The following is a 9,760-nucleotide window of genomic DNA, read 5'->3' as shown; positions in this document are numbered from 1 at the left end:
ATTCATTTGTGGAATATAATGAACAACATTATGAATAAATAGATCCAGAGACAGAGAAGCATTGAACAGATCATCAAACCTCAGAGGGAAGCATGGAGAATATGGGGTGAGGGAAATAAGAGGTCAACCAAAGGACTTGTATGCATGCATATAACCAAAACCAATGGACACTGAGTTTCTTGGGACATGTCTGATGGGTGGGAGTTGTCAGGAAGGGGTCGATGGAGAAAAAGGAAATGTATGTAATACTCTAAATTAGGGGTGTCGAACTCAATCAGAGAAGGGGCCAAAATCTAAAATCCAGCCTAAATCGCGGGCCGAATGGTTTACTGAACAGTCATAAACTGACAATGTCATAAACTGACAGCGGAGTGCAGTGATGACAGCGCGGTGCAGGCCACATTGCAAGGCCTGGCTGGCTGGATTTGGCCCGCGGGCCTTGTGTTTGACATATGTGCTCTAAATAATAAAAAAATAATAAAATAAAATAAAAAGCTTAACAGACCTCCCTCTCCCCCCCCCCCAAAAAAAAAAAGGTTAAAGGAGTATATTACCACCAAACCAAAAATGCAAGAAATGTTAAAGGGACTTTTTTTAAGAAGTAGAAGAAAATGAGACAGAAGAGATCATAGACATAAAGAAAATTAAAATGGTAATAAATAAATACCTATCAATAATAACCTTAAATGTAAATAAATGGATTAAATGCTCCAGTCAAAAGATATAGAGTAACTGAATTGATAAGAACACAACCCATAGATATGCTGTCCGTAAGAGACCCATCTCAGAACAAAAGATACACAGATTAAAAATGAAGGGATGGAAAATATATTTCATTCAAGTGGATAGGGGGGGAAAAAGGCTAGGACATCAATACTCATATAAGACAAAAATAACTTCAAAACAAAGGCTATCACATGAGACAATGAAGGCCACTACATAATTCTAAAGGGAATGTTTCAACAAGAAAATATAACCCTTTTAAACATATATACACCTAACATAAGAGCACTCACATACATAAAAAATCTTGATGGCCTTTAAAGGGAGAGATTGACAGAATAAATACAGTCATAGTAGTGACTTCAACACTCCACTGACACCACTGGATAGAGCTTCCACACAGAATAATTAACAAGGAAACAGGTCTTAAATGACACAGTAAGTCAAATGGATTCAATGATATTTACAGAACATTTCACCACAAAGTAACAGAATATGTATTCTTCTCAAGTGCACATGAAAAAGAGACCACATGTTAGGACACAAAACAAGCCTATACAAATTCAAGAAGATTGATGTAATACCAACCATCTCCTCAGATCACAATGGCATGAAGTTATAAATCAACTACAATAAAAAAACAACAACTTAAAAACACTCAAATACATGGAGGCTAAATGGCATGTTATTATATAGTGAATGAGTTACCAATGAGATTAATAAAAAAAATTCAAAATAAATAAAATGAATACACAACCACCCCAAATCTATGGGACATGGTGAAAGCAGACACGAGAGAGAGGTTCATAGCATTACATCAAGAAACAAGAAAAATCACTAGCAAACTAAGCATACAACTAAGTGAATTAAAAAGATAACATCAAGAAAAGTCCAGAGAAAGTAAAAGGAAGAGATTTGTAAAAATCAGAGTGAAAATAAATGATATAGAGAATTAAAAGACAGCACAGATGATCAATAAATCCAAGAGCTTGTTCTTTGAAAAGATAAATAAGATTGATGAACCTCCAGTCAGGCTCATCAAGAAACAAAGAGAGGGGACCCAAATAAATAGAATCAGAAATGTAATGTAAAAACAGATAACACAGAAATGCAAAATATCGTAAGCAAATACTATGCACAACTACATGCCAAGAAATGGGACAAAACCTAGGCAAAAAGGACAAATTCTTAGTAATATACAATCTTCCAGAACTCAATAAGGAAGAATCAGAAAACCTGAATAGGTCTATAACAACTGATAAAACTGAAGCAGTAATTTAAAAACTCCAAAAAAAAAAGTCTTGGACCTAATGGATTTAAAGGTGAACTTAATCAAATATTCAAAGAACTAACATCCATCCTCCTCAAACTATTCTAAAACGTTTAAGAGGAAGGGTCACTTCCAAGTTCTTTTTTATGAAGCCAGCATTAACCTAATTTCAAAACAAAGCAGAGACATTAAAAGAAAGAAAATAACAGGCCAATATTCCTGATGAATACAGATGCTAAATCCTCATAAAATACTAACAAATCAAATCCTGCAATGTATTAAAAAGATCATACATCAAGATCAAGTGGGATTTATTCTGGGGATGCAAGGATGGTACAATATTCACAAATCAATAAATCTGATACATCACAAACAAATTGAAAGATAAAAACTACATGATCATACCAATATATGCAGAAAAACATTTTATAATATCCAGTCTCCCCCCCCCCCCACTCCTTTTCAATAAAAATTCTCAGGAAATTTAGAATAGAGAGATCACTCTTCAGTATAATAAAGGCAATCTATGACAAACCTACTGCCAACATAATACTCAATGAGCAAAAACTAAAAATGTTTCTCTTAACACCAGGAACAAGAGAAGGATGTTGGTTTTCAACATTCTTATTCAACACCAGAGGCTTGATGCACAAAATTTGTGCAAGGGGCTTGCCCTTCACAGCTGTGGCAGCTTGCCTCAACCCTTGCAGCTTGGTGACTTGCCTCAGCCCTTGCAGCTATGATGGCTGCCTCATCCCTCGCAACCCTGGCTTTGTCTGAAAGATCATCCAGAACGAGGTCTGGAAGGTTGTTTGGCTGTCTGGTCTAATTAGCATATTATAGAGAGTGCTGGAAGTTCTAGCCACACCAAACTGGTAAAAGAAGAGAAAAAAGGCATCCAAATTGCAAGAAGAAGAAAAACTTTCAGTATTCTCAGATGACATGGTATTGTACATAGAAAACCAAAAGAGTCCACCAGGAAACTATTAGACTTAATAAATGAATTCAACAAGTAGCAGCACACAAAATGAACATCCAGAAATCAAGGGCATTTTTATATACATCAATAATGAACTCTCAGAAAGAGAACCTAAATAACAATCCCAATGGTCTCTCATAGAAGATGGTGGCTGGCAGAATGGCAGTGAGGAAGAGAGTGTGAGTGAGTGAGGGAGTGAAAGAAGAGTGCATGGATGTGTATGGTCTGTATGAGAGAGATAGTGAGAAGAAGTTAGATCCTGCAGGAGTCTTGGGGGCTGGAAAACTGGGGTCTCCTAGATGGGGAACCCCTGCTACCACTGCAAGAACTCCAGGGATACCTGGCTTTGGAACAGAAACCACACCATCTTGATGGGGAGAGCTGCTGTGACTAGGATCCCAGACACATGACCACCCAGAATGGCCTCAGACATCATACCAGATCCTACAGTCACTCATCCTAAAGACCTACTACGTTGTCTCCAGACCCACAGACACCAGGACTCCAGCCTACCTGGCAACAGGCTCCTGTCAGGCCCAGAGTGCATGACTATTCTGATGACCTTCCACTGTAGCCACAGGCCCCATGCATCTTAATGCCTGGGCCCCCTGTGACTCAGGGTGCATGACCCTCCTGCCAACCCACCACTTTGGACAGGGGCACACCTGTCCTGGCACTTGGGCTCTTCAGTGACTCTCAGAGTGTGTGATTTGTCCACCAACCCACCACCGTGGCCACAATTCCCATGCATCAAAATGCCTCAAGCCCTGGTGACTCTCAGGGTTCATGATCCTTCCACAGACCTACCACTGTGGCCACATATGACACTTGTACCAGCGTCTGGGCCCTCCATTGACTCAGGGTTCACGATTCTCCTGCTGCAGCCAAGGACCCCATGCATCCCAGCACCTGGGCTTTCTGGTGACTCTCAGAGTATGTGACTCTCCCACCAAGTCCTCTTCTTCAGGCACAGGCACCACATAAATCATCACATGGACCCTTCGGTGAGAGCAAAAATCAGAGACAATGAAACAACCACAAGAAAAGAAAAGAAGGAATTGGGGGGGAAAAAAAGGAAGTAAATGAAACAGACACATGAAATATGTCAGAAAAAGAATTCAGAGTAATGGTTATGTAGTTCATAAACCGGATGGATAAGACAATCAAAAATTATATAAAAATGAAGAGGAAATCATGAATGATATATTTACAATAAAAAATGGAAGGTCTCAACAGTAGACTAGAACAGTGTTTTTCAACCTTTTTTGGGCAAAGGCACACTTGTTTCATGAAAAAAATCACGAGGCACACCACCATTAGAAAATGTTAAAAAATTTAACTCTGTGCCTATATTGACTATATATAAAGTAATTCTCTTGAATAGGAATCAAATAAACACAAAGAAAGTATTTTATAATTACTTTATTATGAAATATTAAGTAAACAAAATAGTGAAAAATTATAAAATTCTTGTCTTGTCTGCACCTACGGCACACCAGGCAACATCTCGCGGCACACTAGTGTGCCGCGGAACAGCGGTTGAAAAACGCTGGACTAGAAGAAGTGAAGGATCAAATTAGTTACTTGAAAGACAGGGCAGAAAAGCACACCCAATCTGCAAAGCAGTTGGAGGAAAAAAATTAGGAAGCAGGATTAGAGCCTAAGGGAGCTTTGGGAAAACATGAAAAGAAGTAACATATGTATAATAGGGGTTTCAGAAGGACAAGAAGAAGAACAAGGACTAGAAAATGTATTTGAAGAAATAAGTCAGAAAACTTCCCTGATATGAGAAAGAAAAAAGTCACACAAGCACAGAGTCCCAAACAAGATGAATCCCAGAAGATCCACACCAAGACACATAGTAATTATGACAAACATTAATGACAACATGAGAATCTTAAAGGCTGTAAGAGAGAAATAGATAGTTACCTACAAAGGATCTCCCATTAGATTAGCAAATTATTTCTGAACAGAAACACATTAAGCAGAAGGGAATGGAATGAAGTATACAAAATGATGAAAAACAAGTGACTGAATCCAAGAATACTCTATGCAACAAGGCTATCATTAAAAATTGAAGGGGAAATCAGGAACTTCACACACACACATAAAAAAAACTAAGGGAGTTTGTCACTACCAAGACAGTAATGCAAGAAATGCAAAGGGTTCTGTTGTAAAAAGAAGAAAGAGAAAAGAAAGGAGGAACACAGGCATAAAGAATAAAAATGACTATAAACAAGTACCTATCAATAATAACCTTAAATGTAAATGGACTAAATGCTCCAAGAAATACACATAGAGTGGCTGAATGGATAAGAAAATATGACCCATATACTTGAGACACCAAAGAATAAGGGACTCACACAGGCTGAAAATGAAGAGATGGAAAAGATATATTCTATTCAAGTGGATAGGGGAAAAAAAGCAAGGATGGCAATACTTATATCTGAAAAAACAGACCTCAAAGTGAATGTCATAACAAGAGATAAGAAAGGCATTATTAAGGCTTACTAATATTCATAATATTAAAGCGAACAATACAAGAAGATATAACTCTGAAAAACATATATGCGCACAATACAGGAGCACCCAAATACATTAAAATCTTCTGGAATATATCAAAAGAAAGATAGACAACAATACAATGATAATAGGAGACTATAATACCAAATTGGCATCACTGGATAAATTCTCTAAACAAAAATACAGCAAAGAAACAGCAATCCTAAATGACTCACTAGATCAGATGGACTTAATTGACATCTTTAGAACATTTCACCACAAAGTTACAGAATATACGTTCTTTTCAAGTGCACGTGGGACATTTTGGCCACATATTGGGACACAGGCAAAGTCTCTCTAAAGTCAAGAATATATAAGTCATTTCAAGCATCTTCTCAGATCACAAGACCATAATTTTAGAAATAAACTACAATAAAAACAATAAAAAATTCAAACACTTTGAGGCTAAATAGCATGTTATTAAACAATGATTGGGTGACCAAAAAGATCAAAGAAGAAATAAAAAAAATATCCTGTAAACAAATGACAATTAAAACACAACAGTCCAAAATCTATAGGACACAGTGAAAGCAGTCCTGAGAGGGAAGTTCATAGCAGTACAGGCTTATTTCAAAACAAACAAACAAACAAACAAACATACAAAAACAAAAAACAAACACACACAAGAAAAACTGGTAATAATTATCTAACTCTATAGTTTAAAGAATTAGAAAAAGAGCAATAAGAAAAGCCAGAGTGAGAAGAGGGAAGGAAATAGTAAAGATTAGAGCAGAAATAAATGAATAGAAACTTAAAAAACAAACCAACAGATGACCAGATATTGTATATATAAAATGATAAAGATGTCATCTAAACACTACTAAATTTAATTACTGAATTTGGCAATGTAGCAGAACACAAAATTAACTCATAAATTTATGGCTTTTTAATACACCCATAAAGAACTCACAGAAAGAGAAACAAACAAACAAACAAAAACAACACAATTCCATATAGCACTGCACCAAAAAATTAAGATACCTAGGAACAAATTTAACTGAGGAGGTAAAAAGACCTATACTTGGAAAACTACAGTACATTGAAAAAAAGATAGAAGACATAAAAAAGAAATGTAAGAATATACTGTGTTCATGCATTGGTAGAATCAACATCATTAAAATGTCCATACTATCCAAAGCAATCTATAAATTTAATGCAATCCCTATTAAAATACCAACAGCATATTTCACAGACCTAGAGCAAATTCTCCAAAAATTTTTATGGGATAAAAGAAGACCCCGAATAGCCACAGCAATCTTGAGAGATTTGGGGGGATCATAATACCAGCTATCAAGCTATATTACAAAGCCACTGTCCTCAAAACTGCCTGGTACTGGAACAAGAACAGACATATAGACCAATGGAACAGAACAGAAAATCCAGAATTAGACCCAAGCCATTAAGCTCAATTTATATTTGACAAGAGGCAAGAGCATACAATGGAGTAAAGATAATCTCTTTAATAAATGGTTCTGGGAAAATTGGACAGAACATGCAAAAAAATGAAACTCGACCACCAACTTACACCATGCACAAAATTAAACTCAAAATGGATAAAGTACTCAAACATAAGACAGACAACCATAAAAATCTTAGAAGTATCCATAGGCAGAAAAATATCAGACATATGTTGTAGCAATATCTTTACTGATACAGCTCCTAGGGCAATGGAAACTAAGGAGAAAATAAGTGGAACTACATCAAAATAGAAAGCTTCAGCATAGCAAAAGAAACCATCAACAAAACAACAAGAAAAGCCCCCTGCATGGGTGAACATATTTGTCAATTTTACAACTGACAATGCTTTAATCTCCAAAATTTATAGGGAACTCATACAGCTTGAAAAAAGGAAGATAAACAACCAAATAAAAAAATGGGCAAAGGAGATGATTGGATCAAAAAAAAAAAAAAAAAAAACCTATGGTACATCTATACAATGGAATACTATGCTGCCATAAAAAAGAAGGAATTCTCATCATTTGCAGCAACCTGGATGGAATTGGAGAACATCATGCTGAGTGAAATAAGCCAGTCAATGAAAGAGAAACACCACATGACCTCACTCATTTATGGATAATAAAGAACATTATAAACTGATGAACCAAAAGATAGATATAGAGACAGTAAAGCAACAAGCAGACTGTCAAATTACAGTGGGGAGGGGAGGGAGATCTGGGGGAGATAATAGATCAACCGAAGGACTTGTATACATGCATATAAGTACAACCAATGGACATAAAACTCTGGGGAGGGAGGGTATGTATGGGAGGGAGGGGGGCCAAAAAATCAATAAAATATATTTTTTAAAAAAGAAATACAATAGAAGAGATTATTCTATCTATCTGTGGGTAAGCTCCCCAAATTCCCACCTATCGGAAAAAAAAAAAAATGGGCAAAGGACCTAAATAAACACTTCACTAGACAGGCGCTTTAACCAACTAAGCAACGGCGCCGCCCTAAATAAACACTTTTCAAAGAAGGACACACAGAAGGCCAAGAGACATATGAAAACATGCTCAAAGACACGAATTATCTGAGAGATGCAAATCAAAACAACAATATGGTACCATCTCACACCTGTCAGAATGGTTATCATCAACAAATCAACAAATGACAAGTGCTGGTGAGGATGTGGAGAAAAAGGAACCCTCTTGCACTGCTGGTGGGAATGCAGACTGGTGCAGCCACTGTGGAAAACAAAAAATTAAAAATTGAACTGCCATTTGACCCAGTAATACCTCTGTGGAAGGGCCCGCACCAAGACCTCTCCTCTGCTCCTGCTCCTGCAATATTTCTAGGTTGTCTACTGGGGTGTCACCAAACAGGGACAGCTCACTGGGCAATGCATTCCTGAGGGGGTATTTAGTTGTGGTGGCATTGCATGTTTAGGGTTCCCCAAGTGTCCCTGATCTATGGAGCTAGCCATGTGGCTGGGAATCCTGGGTGGAGAGAACCAATCTGGGGAGAGACATGGTGTGGTGAAGGCTGGGGCATATCCTGGTGATGGGCTGGAATGTGGAGGCTGGGACTGGGGTCTGGAGACTGGACAGGGCCAGAGATCTCACCTGGCTACTGAGGGATGTGACCATCTGCTGGCTAGAGAGATGAGGCCTGTGGGGCTCATGGGTTTGTTAGGTCCACGCTGACAGGAGATAGATCAAGAGATGTTGTGAGAGTTTTAGAAATTTTATTTTTAACAAACACCAGTATATCCATTTCAGCCAGCCAGAGTAGGGAGGGCAGGATATTTATGTGTTTGTGTGGGTCGGATGTAGATATAGGTGGTTGCAGGAAGCTAGGTTTAATATTGCTTTTCTTGGCTGCTTAGCTTCTTCTGTGACACCTGAAATGAAAATAACAGGAAAACAGCAGAGAAGGCAGGATCCTCGAGCGGGGACAATAGAAAAGTACTGAACGAAGGGGAGAAACAGGGGAGGGGAAAGGTACAGAATATGCCTAACATGGTTTGGCTGGCATAGGACCCAGTCTGCTGTTGGATCCACTGCTGCTGCATGGCTACGGGTAGCATAAATATCCTAGAGGCTGCTGGAACTGGGCATGTTCTGCCAGGCCTGCAGCCATGCCAGCACGGCCTTTCTGTTGCTGCTGCTGCTGTTGCTCCTTGGCATCTCTATACTGTGGTTCAAACTTGCCAGGCTGGGATTGTGCCCTGGGTTCATGATGTTCAAGGCCTGGTCCTGGGGGTCCAGACCTCCCAATGCTTGCTACTGCAGAGGGACAGCAGGTCGTGGCCCACTGGCTTGAATGGCATTCAGGGTCAGCAGGCTGGGCTAGAGCTGAAGGCCGGGCTGGCTGGCAACTAACTTGGCTGTATGCTATTTGATGAGAGCTGCCATCAGCTGAGGGTTTGACTTGAAGGTGTTGAGCACATGCTGCTGCTGAGGGAGCTGGGAGACTTCAAGGTCCCCAGCAGGTCCTGCAGGGCACCTGGAGAGATGCTCTGCGGTGGCTGCACCTTGGGTCTGCATAGACATCCCGGGTCTGGGCATGCCTCACATTGGCTGTTGCTGGGGGATGGTGCCTGCTGCCATTGCCGGGGACCTGGGGGCAGAATATCAGGACCACTGACCTGGTTGGGTCACATTCAGGCCCATGGGGGCCATCTGGCTCTGGGGGTCATGTTGTTGGTGTTCATCCAGTACAGGTGCTGCTGCTGTGCTTCACATGCAATCTTCCCGGTGCCTCCACTGCTGCAGGTGGGCCTG

The sequence above is a fragment of the Pipistrellus hanaki genome, assembly GCF_964339955.1.
Source record: "Pipistrellus hanaki genome assembly, chromosome: 2".
NCBI classification, from domain to species: domain Eukaryota; kingdom Metazoa; phylum Chordata; class Mammalia; order Chiroptera; family Vespertilionidae; genus Pipistrellus; species Pipistrellus hanaki.
The sequence above is the reverse complement of the archived record's forward strand: the minus strand, read 5'-3'. Positions refer to the sequence as shown.